The 18,346-nt window shown below is 48.6% G+C and overlaps 1 protein-coding gene across 1 annotated transcript in view; it reads left to right on the forward strand.

Annotated features, from left to right (window-relative positions):
• The window catches only part of Cdyl2 (chromodomain Y like 2), a 170,343-nt gene that overhangs the window by 116,453 nt on the left and 35,544 nt on the right, over nt 1-18,346 (forward strand). The gene's annotated exons all lie outside the window — the stretch shown is intronic.

The raw sequence follows: 18,346 nt of genomic DNA on the forward strand, positions 1-18,346 counted from the left end.
CCTTTGTCCAGGGAGGGGCTGCCTTGGGGGCTGTCCTCCTGTCCACGCTATTTACAGATGGAGTTCTCCAAGTTAGCGCATGATGGGAGATGCCCGCTCTTCTGGTGTCAGCAGCGTCGGCAGAGGGCTGTTCCTCTTAGGTGGAGCATGACTAACTTCCAGCTGTGTCCATGCATGGGACATGGGACAGTACAACTCCTGTCATGCTTCTTCAATTTCTTTATACAGTCTCTATGCTCAGACCAGGCTTGCCCTGGACTCACGGTCGCCCAGACTGGGCAGAGCTTCCTTTATAAAGCCACCAATCCCTTTCAAGATGGTGCAGTTCTCATGAGCTTATCTCATCCCACAGGCTTTGCCTCTTGGTACTGCTAAATGGGATACAGAGTTTCAAACTGTGACTCTTGGGGGAAACTATAGTGGGTTGGTCCTAACTGCAGTTCCAACCCCGCCCTGTGCCAGCTCTCTTGCCTGTTCCTTTCTGCCCTGTCCTGGAAGCAACATAGACTGTAGGTAGCTTGTGTTAGGACATGAATTCTTCCTCTTACAGTCTCCGGAGGCAGTGAACCCTGAGCTTCTCGTGCTGTGACATCCTCAGTGGCCAGACTGCTCCTTCACAAAGACCTCAGTGGCCTGTGTCTTTGGGCAAGCTGTGTGCTCCAGTGTCATGCCCCCTCCATTCTCAAACACCCTTGTGTTATACCCACAGGCATCTTCATATACAGAGATCAGAGCCTGAAGTCTCAGGAGCTTCAGGAAATACCTAATGGGCACACAACAGTGCATGCCCAGTGTGCAGGGCCCTCAGATGCCCCTGATGGTATGAGAGTGAACACGGATGCAGAGATGCAGGTGGTAACGAGTGGGCTAGGTCATGAGTTAAGTGCCTGCCTGTCAGTGATGATGCTGAGTGTGGGGTCTGGACCGTTCTGAGTATGCTCCGTTGGGGAGAGCTTGCCATCTTTAGGGGAACCTGGGCAATTGCTTAGAGCTTCCTCCTGCTCCAGAGAGGAATCTCACCCTAACGTGATTTATTTAGGCATCTGCCCCAGCCTGACTCATGCTTCCATCTGGGGATCCCCCAGTGCTGATATGCCTGTGCTTCGAGCATATGGAAGCGCTGTTTGTTTTAAACATTCATCTCTTGGGGGAAGAAGTAGCTTGTGTAAACGAGGCTTGGCATAAACATCCCCGTTTGATGTTCCCGTGACAGCTGCTAGCAGTTGCAAAATCCCCCCGTTGATGCAGGAAAGGGCGGTCAGGGGAAGCCTCTTTGGCTCATGGGGTACAAGAGCAGGAGCCTGGGCAAAGGGTCCCAGTAACTGAGCTGATAACACTCCCCCTGCCAGACATGCAGCTTCCCTAAGAGTAAGGAGGAACACTAAGGGAGGATGGTTTGCTGACTGACTGCCAGACAGCAGTGTGATGCACAGGGTGGGTGTCTCTCCCCATGCCCTGTGCTGCTTTCTGAGGTGGAGTGCAACTGTTAGCATTTTGCTCCTGTCAACCCACCTTGAATGCCAACTCGCTAATGGGGCCAGATACCTCATCACCTGAGAAACTTGCTAGCCAGCTGACCCGCCAAAGTCCCTGCGCGTTTATAGCTATTCTGGACCTTTTTCCTCCTCTGTCTGTTGTCTTGCTATCTTCTCCAGATAATGTATATTCACACATCCCAGGGCCCCAGCTGGAAGGGAGAGGAAGCTGCCACCCACCTCCATTGTGTTTGTAGCCCTCCCAAACTTTTTGCTTAATTACATCCTTTCTAGTTGGCGCCCACAAGCTCCTATGAGGATAAGGCTGTTGGTCTCATATTTCATGTGTCTAATATCCCCCTGGATACCTGTGACAAATGTAGGCGGATCCCACAGTATCTGATGGACTGTCTTAGACGGAGAGGCTCCAGGAGACTGGCTCTTGACGGGTACCTCGGCGGCTTCTGTGTGTTAGACTCTGTACCAGGATGACTGGGCCGTGTCATTTGCCATCAGACACCAGAGCCCTTCAATTCAAGTCTGACTCTTGGAGCACCGGTTCAGGACCACTGCCCTGCTGGGCGCTGGCTAGAGTAGAGAGATGCAAAGAGAGGAGTAAGGGCCCATCTTTTGTAACTTAAAATCTACCCTTGGCTAAGCTGTTGGGCTCAGACTTTTAGGTTGAGTAAGCACCAGAGGTTGACTCCATGGATGGAGTCCCATGTAATACATGGAACAGCTTTGCCCTATTTATATACAACTCGAATGTAGTGGGAGAAACGGCTCCTGCCTCAGTCACCCTCTGACACTTTGGTTGCAGCTAGCTTATTACCCAGGTGGGTCAAGCACTTGGGGAAGCGGAGGCAGAATCCTTGCCATTGAGAGCAGTCTGAGATTCAGAGGTGTAGTGAGACCAAACATGTCTCTCTCTGTTCATGCTTCTGGCCTTAGGGAAGCTTTGTTGAGGGCAGTGCCCGCATATAGGTTAGGCATTGAAAATTTTTTCCTCCTAATCTTTCTCTGACCCAAACAAACCTAAGGATCTAGTGCCATTTGACCAGTGGGGTGTAGGACTTAGGGGTTCCCCCTATTTGCCCTGCAGAAGCATCCCAGAGGGCTCCTGACTGCACCTCAGGGCAGTGTTTGGGATATGGGGTGTTCACTTTTTAAATGTCTCCCCCCCCTCAGTGACTTAACTTCCACATAGAAAGAAGTAACTTATGTAATATGACTTCCTTATGGTATAGGAACAATCCACAGCCCAGGGCTCCAGTGGGTGGCACATTCTGGGTTCACATCACGCCTCTCCCCGCTGAAGCTCAAGATGAATATGGCATGCATGGCTCAGTGCCCACCTCTGTTCCGACTCTTCTCCTGGGGTGAAAACGACTCTGCAGTCCACGGACCATCTGCCTCAGTATCCCTCTGGGAGCTTGTTAGAATGAGCCCCGCCCCATCCGAGTGAATGGGGACCTGGGGCTGGAGGGGGGGGGCAGGTGTGAATCACTCCTGTCAAACGATGAGTTTTAATAGCTGAGTGTGGACGGCCGCCCCCACGGACGTGTGTGGTTGTGAGCGATGGCTCATAGACGCCTCGCTGCCAGATCTGGGGATGTTCTCCCGCATTTTTAAACTTGTAAGAGCATGGTTTAAAAAAAAAAAAAAAAAAAAAAGGTCTCTTCCTTGACTGTGTACTTCCCACATAAGGGATTTCTCTCTGTCTCTCTGTTTCTGTCTGTCTGTCTGTCTGTCTGTCTCTGCCTCTCTGTCTCCATGTCTCTTTCTTAAGAAAGATAGGCTTCAGCTGTGCTGAGCAGCTGTCCCTTTAGGGATCCCTCCCCCTCCTGCTCTGGTCGGAACTCCCCTGCCCTGACTGTCCACAGAGGCCACAGCCTGGTTCTTTTAAAGACCCATTTGTGCTTTAACCCCTGGGGACCACCCCCCCCAGCAGGTACCCTCATTCCCTTTGAACCCTAGAGCAAAGCATGGCTGCCCAGTCAGTGCTCTCCAAGGGCCCTCAAGCCCTGTGCCCCCCCGTTCTCTGATTTCCGCATATCATTTCTCCACATGTCGGTGTCTGTCTGTCTGTCTCCCAGGCCTTCCGTGATTCACTATTCCCTGCATTGTTCCTGCCCACGTATGTCCCCTCCCTGATAGGTAGGCATCCTTTGCCATTTTCCATCCATCCATCCTTTGACAGGATCCCAGCCTTCTCTTCCAGGGTGTTCACCTCAACCTACATACTCTCTATGCGGTTATTGCTTTCCCTTATTTGCAGATCAGAACCGAGGTAGACAACTCACACTGTGATCGTGGGGAGTACTTGGGACCCGACAAAGGCAGAGCTAGACTCAGCACCCCTGGAGGGTGGGCTGGAACCTGAACAGAGCCAAGTTGGTACTGTTGGCCCAGGAACCCCATTTTGGAAACCACCACCATTGACTAATAAACTGTGGGTGGTAGGTGAAAACATATGCGGTTGTGAGAGCCAGGGGCCTCGCCGAAGAGTAGGCGTTCTTATGCCTGGAACCTTCCAGTTGCCTTTGTGACTCGTTGAAGTGTGAGGGAGAGCCGTGGAATGGGAGAAGCAGGGTAAAGGAGCTATATATTGTGAGACTCTTGATGTTCGCAAAGGATGCTCTGTGGTCCTCGTGGCGGCCTCTAGAGGCAGCTGTTACACCCATATTAAAGTGCAGGAGGAGGCTACAGATGGCACAGGTTGGGCTCAGGAGACAAGCCCAGGCAATTTAACCCCAGAGCTGACCTCGAAGTAATACCCACCTGACTTTGGGGGCAGAGAAAAGCAATTTGTAAACCCTGATTACCCACAAACATAACTGGGGTGTTCTTCTCTGACTTGAATGTGCAAACCTTTGATAAGATTAAGTTCACAGAAAGTACAACTTAAGCATGGTTGTTAGAGTGCCTGCCTGATGTGTGAACTCTTGGGTCAGAGCCTCAGGTGCTGCATGCCTGTAATTGTGATGCTCTGAGCATGGAGCCCGGGGGTCAGAAATTCAAGATAATCCTTGGCTACCTAGCAAGTTCAGGGACAGCCTTCCATACATGAGTCTTTCTTTCTTTCTCTCCCTCCCTTCTCCCTCCCTCCCTTTTTCATCCCTCCTTCCTTTATCCTCTTCTCTCTTTCCCCTTTCCTGCCCCCCTTCCTCTCTCTCTCTCCCTCTCTCCCCCCCAACACCAACTAAAATAAATATAACTTAAGACTGAACTCACTCTTAGAAAGCTCCAGCAGGAGCCTGAGGCTGAGTGGTCAGTTCTGTGTTCCAGAATGGATAATGTAAATGAGGATTCTAGAGCGAGTGGGTGGGCTGGGCTGCCCCTGACTCATGCAGAACTCTTGGACCAGAGAACACACTCCAGGTTTCTCTGGTGGGTCTCAGACAGTGCGGATTTCCAGACCGGTCAGGGAGACAAGAAAGGAAAATTTTCAGTTGGTCTCACTCTGAGCCCAGTGGTCAGTCGTTGTCCTCAGTGACCCTCTGGCTTCTCTCAGTCCCCTCAGTACTGCCTCAAAACTGTTCTAAACATTTCTTACTCCCTGCTTTGATCTTGAAATCTGGCTCTCTCAGCCACTATTGCTTCCCAGAGCATTGGTTTTGTCCTGAAAGAGGCACAGGGGCATCTGATGTAGGATGGCTTTGGGTATCTTGAGTGACAGCCCTCAACTTGCCTGTGAAACCTGGCCCACGGCTGTTCTTTTTGCTTTTGTCCAGTGCCAGCTACATATGCGAAACCAGCACTGGCCAGGCCTTTTGGTGTTCAGAGGTGGGGAGTTTTCAAAGCCAGTAATACAAGGGCTTAAGGGCTTTATGCTTTGCCCTTCCATGTGTGGCAAGTAACTGGTGCTAATGGATGCATTTAAGCCCTTTGTGCGGTGAAGCTAAATTCTGGTCTAAGTTGGCCACTGCACTCTACAGAGGGTGCTGGGCTAGGATGGAAAAATCTAAAGCTCTCTTAAGTAGGAGCAACCAAACCGCTGGCAAACCCAAGAGGGAAATTGACTTTCTCCAGTTAGGTCATGGCCTAGATTTTTTTTCAAGTTTGTTTATTTTAATTGCATTCATTCATCTAACTATCTATTGTCTGTTTGTCTGTCTGTCTATCTAGCCAGCCACTCTCTTTGTATATGCACCAATCTCTGTCTCTCTGTCTCTCTCTGTCTCTGTGTGGTGTGTATGTGTGTGTATGTGTGCGTGTGTGTATGTCTGTGTGTGGTGTGTGTGTCTGTGTATGTTGTGTGGGGTGTGTGTGTTTGTGTGGTGTGTGTGGTGTGTGTGTCTGTGTGTGTGTGTGGTGTGTGTGTGTGGTGTGTGTCTATGGTGTGTGTGTGTGTGTGGTGTGTGTGTGTGTGTGGTGTGTGTGATGTGGTGTGTGTGTGAGTGTGTGTGTGTGTGTGTGGTGTGGTGTGTGTGTGTGTGTGGTGTGTGTGCATGTGGTGTACCATAGCGTGATTCTGGAGGTCAGAGGACAACTTTCAGCAGAAAGTCAGCTCTCTCCTTCCATACTGTGAGTCCCGTGGATTGAACTCAGGTCATCAGGTATGGCAGTGAGCGCCTTCACCTGCTGAGTCATCATATTGCCTGTATTTATGTTTTGTTTTTTTTTTAATAAACTTTTACTGTACTTTTAAAGTCACTCCAAGTGAGGGAAGAAACACATGTTCTTAGTGTGGCACAGCTAATTCCTTGAACTGTGTTTTTCTTTTTCTCCTCCCCCCTTCTTCTTCTTCTTCTTTTTTTAAACTTAAAACTAATTCATGTATGTTATAAAATATTCCAAGTACATGTCTCCCTCTTCTCCACCTCAAACCTTATTTAGAGGTCGTTTCTGTTAATATTTTTAATGGTTGTTTCTGGACTCTTTTCTAGGTATATTATTCATTATTTTATGTAATTTATTACAATATATGTAATACTTAAGTAGCTATTCAAATGTTGGTTGATTGAGCCATGAAAAGAAATAACATTTTCTACTTATTACTTATTGATTGGCAATCATCAACCATCCACCATCCATCTGTATCTGTTTGTCTGTCTGTGTTTGTCTATCTATCTGTCTGTCAGTTTATCAATCTCACCCATCATCTTTCTGTCTATGTATTATCTCCCTCCCTCCCTCCTTCCCTCCCTCCCTCCCTCCCTCTCTATCTATTATCTATTTACTCTGTTAGCTTCAGCTGTCAGCTTGACACAGACCTAGAATCATCTGAGAAGAGGGACCTCCAACCGCCTGGCTCTGGTTGGCCCATGGCTATGCCTGTGGGACATTTTTCTTAATTGCTAATTGGTGTAGGAGGACCCAGCCCCACTGTGGGTAGTACCATCCCTTGGCAGGTGGGCCTAGGCTGTATACAAAACTTAGTTAAGCAGCATCCGGGAACCATGCCAGCAAGCAGCTTGGTCCTCCATGGTCTCTGCTCCAGCTCCTGACTTCTGGTTCCTCCTTAAGTTCCTGCCTTGCCTTCCTTTGATGATGGACTCTTGACATGTAAGCCAGATAAACCTGTTTCTTCCCCAAGTTGTTGTGGGCCAGCATTTTATTACAGCAACTAGGAAGTAAACCGGGACTCCTCCATCCATCCATCCATCCATCCATCCATCCATCATCTTCAAGACTTCCTGAAGTGACATCTCAGTAGTGACTGGAGGTAGCAGTTGGTCCTGTACCTGTTCTATCACTGGCTTCCTCCTAAACTCTGAGTCAGTCCTGTCCCCCTTTCTGGGCAAGGACATGTGAATCTACTCTGCCTTTTAGCCACAGAGGTTCTTCCAGCATGCTGGGACTTAACTGTCTCTCTTCGATGACACACAGGCTGCTGCAGACGTACATACTCTTGCCAACCCTGGCCACAGCCAGTCTCTGTTTTGGTCTTCCAAACTTGGTTGTTTAATTTTAGTTTGTCGGCCCGAGTGTATGTTCTGTGTGCTCCCATGTGTCTGGCCCCAGGAACTGCCCAGGCACGGGCATATGCCAACACAGAGGATGCTGGGCAGTCGGCCATCTACGTGCCGCCTCAGATTGATTGCCTTGCTTCTCTGGGAATCACTGATGAAATACATTCGTGCTTCATAAGTCGGGGCAAAAAAATTAATTGAATTAATAATTTATAGAGCCATTAGAATACCACCTGCTGTGTGATAGATGTTTGATGATAGCTAACTCTTTCTTTTTGTAATGTTCTATTTTTTTTTCCTATTTTGATCTTTGCATTTTCCTCTTTAGTAATTATTTTATATACCATGTAGACTGACTCCTTAACACATCTATTATTAAGCTAGCAAATACACGTTGAGTGTGTGCTGTCTTAGACACACAATGGTGGCACTAAGGGGAACCCGGGGAAGAAACCGACCTGGAGAAGTGACATCAGAGCCAGCGTAGGGGAAGAGGCCTCTTGGAGGAGGTGATATGTGAGCTGAAGATGGCTGAATGAGCGAGGGAGAAGCTGAGGATGGCCAGAGATCCTGACAGTGTGACAGGGGTTCGGACCAAGGACTAATGTGCGGTTGGATGAGGGAGTCTGTGTAGTCAGCACTGGTTTAAAGACTCTCTCTGTAGACCTCCCTGTCTCTGCTTTCTGCATGTGTGGTTCCCCCTGCTTCCTAAATACCAGCCCTCTTTAGCATAGTAGCTGCTGTTCATTCCGCACGCACCTCTCCCGCAGGGAGTGACTCCCATGGGAACCTTCCCTGACTCCCGGCCTGGATCAGTGCTCATTTATCTGTGCGCCGAGAGCTCAGTTTCTTCACTGACAACTGCGCCTCCTCTTGCAGTGCCCATAGCTCGGTTATCTCCTTATTGATCACTCTTACGTCAGTGAGCCCCAATGCATGAGAACAGCAAGTTAATGGAAGAAGGATGGCTCATGATTTCAGAGGATTCAGTCTGGGATGGTTGTCCCTGTGCACTTGGGTAAACACATCACTATAGCAAAAAGAGTGCATGGCAGAGAGGATGTCTTCACCTCATGATGGACAGGAAACTGCAGGAGTATTTGGAGGGGCTGGGGGGATCAGGTACAACCTTGAAAGGTATGCCCCCAGTGATCCACTTCGTTCAGTTAAGACCTCAGCTCCTAAAGTTTCAGGAACCTTCCATTCAACCCAGGAGCCTGTTGGGGGAAATTTCCTAGTCAGACCAAATCTGTGTGTGTAATTGTATAATTCCATGCTCAGTAAAAATCCCCATAAGGGTAGCGTGATGGCCACTTGTCTTAGAGTCGGATCTCCAACACCTTGCAATCCACCCCCACTGCCCCCAGTTAGCAGGTGATTTCAGAAACATAGCAGACACTGAATGAAAGTGGGAAGGACCCAGGAGATGAAAGAAACCCTGAAGCCATCTCTGCTTGCTATGTGGGTCTGGGAGGGCCCCGTCTCCACATATGCCATGCTAGCATCTGTCAAAACTTTCCAGCCCTTGTCCCCACACCTTTCTCCATCCTTAAGTGTCCCACATGCTCATGGGATACTTCCTACCCATGGTATCTTATCAAAGATTTAATGCAGCTAAACGCTCTCTTTCCTTTAACTACACATGTTTATGCCATCTTCCATACCAACCCTCCTTTGCCCGTTATTCACTTAGTCATGGCTGGCTTTTCAGAAGGCATCTGTTGCCTTCACTACAGTGGGTATGGTGTGCCCTTCCCAAAAGAGTGAATTTCCTGTAGCCCTTTGCTATCGAAGAAATGCAAGCCAAAATCAAAACGTATGACCTGTCTGTGTGGCAAAGCATGATGGGAAACTAGTGGGCTTCTAAATGAGAAGCTCCCAGTGCACAAAAGTCTGTAAGTTCTAGATGATGGTGAGAAACACTGGAGACAGCGAGAGAGAACCTGGGAGGCTCAGGTGGGAGCTTGGACCTCAGGGATCATGAGTTGGATACAAACTCTTCCTCCCTCCCTCATTCTCCATCATCATTGCCCTCCTCATCCTCCTCCAACCTCCCTCCCCCCTCCTCTTACTATTTTGAGTCTAATGTATCCCAGCCTTAGACTTACTACGCTACGTAGCTGAACATGACCTTGAAATCCTGATCCCCTGCCTCTGCTTCCCAAGTGGTAAGATTAAGACCATACCTTGTTTATGCAGAACCAGGGATTGAGCCCTGAGCCCTGGCTGGCTTGAGCTCTGAAGGTTTCCGAGAGCTCTGACAGATAAAGAGGAGAGAGAAGATTGCACTGGATGGCAGACAGGATACTTTATTCACATTTGTGGAAAGTAAGACACATGGAGCTCAAATCCCATCAATACGTTCCACTTTATCTTAAATAAAGCATTCTTTAAGGGACTGTTCCGGGCCGGGCACCATGCAGCTGGCTGCCGCGTGCCCCTTCTGAGACTGTAGCGATGGATACGGCGGGGTGTTCCAAGTTCAGGGAAGAAAGCAAGCAACGAGGAAGCAGCAAGTCAGGAGACAGTGTCCATGTCCAGATACTACCGAGCCCAGCCCGAGAGCCGTTCCCTGTGCGGGTCCCAGCAGATGTGCAGGCAGTACCCACTGCTCCTCCCATTTACAAGGCAGGGAGACTGAGGCCAGTGCAGGTGGATGGAAAAGGCTTCTCTGGCCAAAGGGACAACTGAAGTGATGTCTGAGGGTCAGGACATGTTGTCTGAGAACCTCGAATAGTCCACATAAGGGGCAGGCATGGAAAGCAAAACTAGAGAAGAGCCTATGAGTTTTCTGTTGGAGCAGGAGGGCCGGGGAGTCTTGAAGGTCGTCATAAACATTGAACACTTTAGGGACCATGTTATCAGGGGCCAGGCTTCTGGTACAGCAACACTTATGGAGAGAGTCTTGGAGGCTTGACATGGGAGAAATGATTTGAGCTATAGATGTAGTTCCTTTGCAGAGGGGAGAGGAGGAGTTGGAGCTGGAAACCTTCCCTAAATGCTCCGCCCACCACACCATACTGTGGCATCAGGCTTTTTAATGAAGCCATGTGCGTTTTGAATTCATGCTTTGCCGGGTGGCTAAGGTGTTTAGACACCTGACGGCAAACACCGCACGGATGTATATAATCATGGCGCCCTGCTTTTTCTAAATAATCTCAGGCCTCAGCTTCCTCCACATCCACCGTAGACCTCTTCAGGCATAATTACAGCTCGTCAGGTGATGGCTGCCATGAGTGAGAGGATTTTAATGTACCCGTGGATTTGAGTGCTGCAGTTTGCTCGGACCCTGAGGTCAGAGATTTGCATGTGGAGACAGTTAGGAGCCCAATGTCGTGAGCAGCAGTAAGATCATGTTCCAAGCACAGGGCCGTAGGTACACGTTAAACTCTCTGGCCCCACACCTAGAACTCCCAGGATATGGTGGTTGGAGCCATCAGGGTGGGTTTCCAGCTTCAGCTCCTCCCCCCTCGCCATCTCCTCTCTGGTTCCTTACCCTCCTCTCCACGGCCTCCTGCAAAGACCTGCTGCTGGCCCCCAGGACACTGAAAAAGCCGCCAAGGCTGCATTGGATCCTGATGTAATTTCTCAACAAGATCTTGACCGTTCTGACTTTACTCCTTTTCTTCCACAACTCCTCAGCACAGCCCACTATCTTCACTTCTCCCCAGGGTCAGCCACAGACCCGGAACTACTTTCCCCTGCGACTTACTCTGGATTTTACTACGGACTTGAGCTGGAAATCTCTTGGCTCCTTCGCCCCCAGGGCGGTGGCTTTGTTCAGCTATGGAAGCACATGGGTCTTTTTGCTTCTCAGACTGCACCCTCTCAGTTCCTTGCTTGCCCCAGTTCATCACCAAAGATGATCAGGTTGCAGCTAGCCCTGGTCAGGTGCTCTCTCCTCCTTACTCTGAATTGTTTCTGCTTCCTGAGGTGATGGTGGAGGAAGGGAGGATAGGAAGGAGCCACCCTTGGGCTGCCAACCTTACATGTGGCCAGAAGAGACACACTGCATGTAGTTCTCGTCTCTCATACTCTCTGTTCCCCTTGTGTGTGCATGTATGGGCATGCATGCCTGTAGAAGCCAGAAGCTGACATCAGGAATCTTCCTCGGGGTCATTCTCTCTTATTTTTCCCCCCTGAGGCAAGGCCTCTCACTGAACCTTAAATTGGGCTATGCTGCTTGGCCAGTAGGCCCCAGGGATCCTCCCGCCTCTGCAGCCCCAGTGCTAGGATCACAGACATGCACCACCACGCTCAACTTAAGTGGGTGTGGGGGATCTGAACTGGAGTCCTCATGGTCGCTAGGCAAGCACTTTACCAATTTGCTATTTCCTAGTCCCCTTCCTCTCTCTTCTAAGAGGTAGAAGCTTCCTCGGGCCTCCAGTTGCACCCCAACATTAGTTTATTTACCAGTCAAATATTTATGCCCTTCTCTTTTCTGGGCTCTGCTGTTTCTGATAATGTGGGTTACCTATGGTAGCTCTTGCCTTTAGGACGTCATCTGGGGGCAAGCAGGGAGTCAGACACTCAAAAGCGCTATGTTAAGATATAGACAGTGTACATGAAGATTTTGTCCAGCAGGGTATCCTCCAGACACATCTGTCTGCAGTTAAGTTGCAATCAATTAGAATTAAAGAATTTAATTTTATTTTCAATGAACTATTGACCAGCAGCTGCCATGTTGAATCAGCAGATTGGGTATGTCCGTCATTGTAGGGTGGACGGAACTGAATCCAACTGGGGGCTCCAGAGGGCAGGCTCATTGTCTGACCCATGTCCATCAGTGACCCACAGGTGCCAAGAATAGTACAGGAGTTTATTAAGCATGTACTGAATAGGAGGAGGACAATGTAGCACAGGCTATGAAAGCAGGATGTAGCACAGGCTATGAAAGCAAGGTGGATAAACTGGTTAAAGAGGGACATGCAACATGAATGTCACTGTGGAGCCCCAGAAAGATGGGATCTCTAACAGCTGCAGGAAGACAGCATGCTCCACAGACTTTCTAACCGCTCTTCATGGCTTCATTCAATGTCGCAATGGCTGGAACCCCACAATGTGCTGCTATCATTTACACGAAGGAAGGAAGGTGAGTAAGTAGCATCCACACCACACCTTGCTGTCTCTTCAGATACCTGGGAGAGGTGAGATCTCAATTGGCTCGTGGGAGGCAGAGAGCCAGGTGTAGCTTAAGTGTGAGTGATCAGGGCGAGGAACCGACCTGGTTGTAGACAACACATGTCTGTTTTGACATTTGGAAATGAGTCTTGTGTTTCATGAGGCTGGACTTTGTCATCAGTGAGAGAGGCCAATGTAGTGTGTGGCCGTCAGGAACGGTGTTGCTTTATGAGTTTGGCCCTGGTGGTGGTTTGGGAATTGCTCAAGTTGGTTTTCTGGGCTTGCTAGTGAAACAGCCTCGCACGTGTGTGTTTTGTGCCATTGGAGGTATAGTTCCATGTCAATTTCTAGAAGTGGATTTGAGAGTGGGTACAGAACCAGTTTTGTCAGAGAATGCATCTCCTTTCATAATGACGATTCCTCTCATATCCCCTCCCTAAAGTAAAGGGAAATCCCAACTCCCATAATTCTCTGCAGCATGGAATATTATCCATACGGTGAGTTTCCACCAAGCTAAGGGGAAAGAAGCGAATGACATTTCAATGCTGTTTTAATTTTTACCTCCCATTTTACGAATTTTAATTTGTGTTATTCTTCAGAGCAAAAGTCTTTTCCTACTTAAATGCTAACTCTGTCTTTTGTTCGCTTTGTTCCCAGACGGTGTCTTATTTTCTCTATCCTCAGCATTTCAAAGCTCTTTACAACTTGGAGGTATTATTAGCCCTTTACCTATGATACACAAATATTTGACACATGCTTTTTAACTGGCTCATTATTCTGCTTATTGGGCCATCTGTGTTTCTTCTGCCTCTGTCTGAAGTTTTCTAGTTCATTTTAAGCGTGCATTTTTTCTTGTATTTCTCACGTGGAGCATTTGATACATTACCGTCTTAAAGTCCTTGTCAGATTGTTTCAGGATAATGAGTTTACACTTGGTCTAATTCTTGTTTCCTGCCTGAACTCTGGAATTTTGGGTGCTGGCTCATTTGGGCAGGAGAGGTTGCACTTGCTTGTTTTTGTTTTTCGTTTTTTGTTTTTTGTTTTTTTCCTTGACACCCCACCCCCACCCCTCGCCCCTCGCCCCAGATCTCTACTCATCCTGTGTTTGCCCCCAGCTGGCGCAGAGTTCTCACCACACAGCTGTCTGTTTGCAACTGTCCTTTAGTCTTCCTTCCTGAGGTTGGGGAGGGAGTCTTACTCCCTGCCTAGCTGGTGGCCCTGAGGCTGAGGTCCCTTCTCCCATCTTGCAGAGAAGAGTTTGTGTCCTCCAGCTGGGAAGGGGCCCCTTCCCAAGGTTCCCTTCTCTGAGCCCTGCTTGAGTCCTGCTCCACTCTCCCTCTGGCTTTCCTGTTTCTCTTACTCAAGAGATAATCATGTTTGTGAACCCAGCTTCATCTTTCTGGATTTTCTTTTTGAGTTTTCTCTGTCACGTCTTGCATTCAGTGCAGGGGTATTTGTCCCAGTTTACCCAGCTGTCTTAATGGGAAACATTCCTTCATATTTCAAAAAAGCTTGGTGGGACCAGACGGGAGGAAGCTAGTGTGGTGGGCGTTCCCTCTATTCAATACATACCCAGAGTGGGCATCACTTCCTGTCATCACAGTCCTATGAGGCAGGGGCAGTGCCACACATTTCCTTTGAGGGGTAGTAAAGGCACACAGCAGGTGAGTATGCAATGCAGGTGAAGAAGCAGGTGAGCAGGCAGGTGAAGAAGCAGGTGAGCATGCAGGTGAAGAAGCAGGTGAGCAAGCAGGTGAGCAGGCAGGTGAGCAGGCAGGTGAGCAGGCAGGTGAGCAGGCAGGTGAGCAGGCAGGTGAAGAAGCAGGTGAGCAGGCAGGTGAAGAAGCAGGTGAGCAGGTAGGTGAGGAAGCAGGCAAGGAAGCAGGTGAGCATGCAGGTGAAGAAGCAGGTGAGGAAGCAGGTGAAGAAGCAGGTGAGCATGCAGGTGAAGAAGCAGGTGAAGAAGCTGGTGAGCAGGCAGGTGAAGAAGCAGGTGAGCAGGCAGGCGAGGAAGCAGGTGAGCAGGCAGGTGAAGAAGCAGGTGAGGAAGCAGGTGAGGAAGCAGGTGAAGAAGCAGGTGAGCTCACTGTCCAGTATTGTATTCCTGAGAGGTTGGGTGGGGTTAAGCAAGTGGAGACTTCCCTTGTTTGCCAGGCTCAGCAGGGTGGATCCTGCCCAGTGGCTTCGGCCTGGTATGGGGCGGACATGGGAGGGGGAAGGTGTGATATTGAGGACTTAGCTGCTCCTTCCTTTGCTGTGAACATCTTGGTGCATCTGAAGGTTAATTTTGATTGTCAGTTAGTTGGACAAGTGTCTGCATCGGCACTGAGGCTCATGTCCAGAGAGGGCTCACTGGGGTGGGTGGCACTTTCATTTGACCTGGTGGCCTAGAATGAATAAAAAGGGGGTAAAGGAGGAAACAGCTGAATGCTGCTGTGTTCCTTACCACAGTTCCTGATCTACTAACATGTGAGCAGCCTCCCACTTCCAGACTGCTGCTGGCTGGCTGGCTGATACCCTTGTCTTCTACAATGGAATGATACTTTGTATCATTTACCTCCTGGAAAAATTTCTTCCTTTGAAGTTTCTGATGTATGCTCGCATGTATGTATGCTTTATTTATGTATGCCTTATGTATGTATGGGCGTGCACATACATGTATGTTCATGTCCATATGGAAGACAGAGGATGTTATTTCTCAGGAACTGTTTCCCTTGTTTTACGAGGCGGGGTCTCTTACTGGGACCTGGAACTTGCTGACTAGGCTAATGTGGGTTTGTGTGATTGAACTCAGGTTTTTGTGTTTGTGGGGAGAAGTGTGCATTATGCATTTGGTCATAGGAAGGAGAACAATAATGAATATGGTAGCCTCCAGCTAAGAGGAGGGAAGAGCTTAGACTGTCCTGGCCACGTTGGTATTTGCACCTTCATTTACAGTTAAGAATGATCCTGGAGACTGTACGTCCCTTTACATTCATCCGAGGAACAGGAGCCGGGTGGTCCTGTAGCATTTCCCCAGTTACCAGACTCCGGCTTGACCTTTCTCTGCCGTCAAACTGTGGAGCCCCGTGCTTCCGAGTATCCCAAGGCTCTCTCCCTGCCTGCTTCTTGCCATCTCTCTGGAGGGAGTTGAGATGCTCAAAAGCAGTTCCTTGAGGTGAAAGACTGAAGGGCTCGAGTGAGAAAGCAGCTTCCTACACATCTTCAGAGGTGGGGAGGCGCAGAAAGAATGTTACAGCCACAGGGATGTGTACCAGGTGCTCGCAGGGGCTCCTGATCCTTCCTGGGTCAAAGGTGTTGCGAATTCCCAAATTAGCATCAGCCACGTGCATCCAGCTTCATGAATGATTGGTCAGCGCCACCTCTAACCTGAGCTCTAGTAGGGGCGTGGCCTTGGATTCCCGGGGACGCCTGCATCTCCCTGTATCACATTTCCTGTTACCTTCTGATCGACAGTTACTGCAGGCTTCAGTTGTCAGCTTAACTTTTTGTTGCCTCCAATGAAGCCCAAGAGTAGGAACTTTAGTTCTCTACTTTGAAGCCCCGTCACCACCTTGAACGGCTCACCCCTGGTTAGATTCCGTAGGAATAAGTGAAGTAAAACGAGCAGCCGCTGGCCCCAATCCGGCTTCCATTATATAAAATCCGTGTTGTAACTGGCAGCGGACTTACCTTTATCTGTAAGATGGACCCACAGTTGCCGCTCCACAGAACTACTGAGTTAAGTCAGAGCCACCCAGAACAGGGTCATGGGTTGCTGGGAAACAGGACAATGACACCCCACCCTTGCTGTTCTAGAAGCATGGACACAGATGTTCAGTGTCTATCTTATCTCTGGGTGGGATCTAGAGCCCACTGAGTGCAGTACCGGTACCAGAACCTTTTGTTACCAGCCTGGTGCAGGATGAATGGGCAGCTACTGTAGAAACTGTTGCCATCTTAGATGTCAAGTGTGTGGGAGAAACAGCTAGCTCCCTGAGTGCCAGTCTTTTAATTAAATATCCACGTACACTTTCTGAAGTTCATTAAGCGATCGTGTTGGTGTCCGGAGCTGTATCTTTGTATCTGACAAAACTGGGTTGCTTTGAGTCATACATAGAACATTATCAAATGAGGTGGCTTCATAGAAGCTGCAGGATAATATAGGCACTTCCTCTGTGCCTGGCTCTACTGATACCCACAGCATCCCCTGTGCCCACTGCCCACATCCTGGGGACCCAGCAGAGTCATTCCTGGTCCATGCCTTTAGATTCCAGCTTGCGATTCCAAGAGTTTTTGATGAAACAGCTGAGCAGTGTTGCTTCTCAGCCTTTTGGCTGGAGTCAAATGGAAAGTCTGACTGACATCATCGAGAGATAGACTTGGAGCTCTGGGTGCTGAGAAACAAATCCCAGGGGCTTCTGGGCATACCCTCCATGAGACAGGACGCTAAGGCTGCCTTGCTGTCCTCAGAGAGTCAAGACTCAGCACCAGTATTGCCAGGAAATTTTATCGCTGAGCTGGGCTGCGATGATTTACTACTTTGAGCTATATGTATATGTTTGTATATGAGTATGTGAGTATGTGCATATGTGGGTGCAGGTGCACATGAAGTCCAGAAGAGGGCACCCTATTCCCTGGAGCTGGAGTTACAGGAGACCCAGGGTGCAAAGAGTCAGTTCTAGGTCTTCTACAAGAACTGTATATGTTCTTAGCTGTTGAGCTGTCTCTTCACGCTGACATAGAATCTTTAAAAATAAGCTTCACTTTTAATATAGTTTTAGAATTACAGGAAAATTGGAACAGTAACACAGACAGTCTCTATAGCCCTATTTGGTCTCACATTATTTCATATCTCTTAGTATGGTGCCTGGTCAAAATGGATGAAGCTGTATGTGGTGGTTTGAATAAGTTTGACCCCTATAGATTCATGTGTTTCGATGCTTGGCCATAAGGAGAGGCACTATTAGGAGGTGTGGCCTTATTGTAGTAGGTATGGCCTTGTTGGAGGAAGCGTGTCACTATGCAGGTGGGCTTTGAGGTCTCCTATGCTTAGGCTCCGCACAGTGTGGATTTAGAACCTCCTGGCTGCCTGTAGATTAAGATGTAGAACTCTTGGTTTCTCCAGCACCAAGTCTGCCTATAGGCTGCCATACTTATATCCCACCATGAGGATAATGGACTGAACCTCTGAAACTGTAAGCCAGCCCCAATTAAATAAACGTTCACCTTTATAAGAGTTCCCTTGGTCATGGTGTCTCTTCACAGCAATAAACCCCCAACTAAGACACCATGTTAACACATAATTAAGAACTAAAACCCACACTGTACTCAGGCTTCCTTTGTTTTTTTACCTAGAGTGTTATCCAGGATACTGTGTCTAGTCATTGTGGGTCTCTTTAGGCTCCCTGTGGCTGAGGCAGTCTCACAGACTTTCTTTTTAGTGACCTTCTGAGGTTAGAGAGGACAAGATATTCTCCAATAGAGTTTGTTTAATGGCCTTTCATGGACACACTGGGATTGTATGTTTTGAGAGATAGATCTCAGAGGCCAGGTGTGTGTGTGTGTTTCATTATCATATCATACCAAAAGGCCATGCTGTGGTTGTGACATACCTCTGCTGATGTTGATTGCTCGAAAGAAGTCACCATGCCTACCTCACATCTAAGAAATAAAGTTATATTCCATTGTCTTGAGGTTGGAGTATTTTTTTTAAATACTTTCCCATGAAATAAAATTATATCAGTTCCCCCTTTCATCCCTTCATCCCCTTCTAGATACTCTTTCTCAAACCTGTCCAAAGCCCTCCCCACTCTTAAGTTGACAGTCTCTTTTCCTTTGTTTATAATTTGTGTA

This window comes from Mus caroli, unplaced genomic scaffold (genome assembly GCF_978045245.1).
Source record: "Mus caroli unplaced genomic scaffold, Mus_caroli_1 scaffold_10, whole genome shotgun sequence".
NCBI lineage: Eukaryota > Metazoa > Chordata > Mammalia > Rodentia > Muridae > Mus > Mus caroli.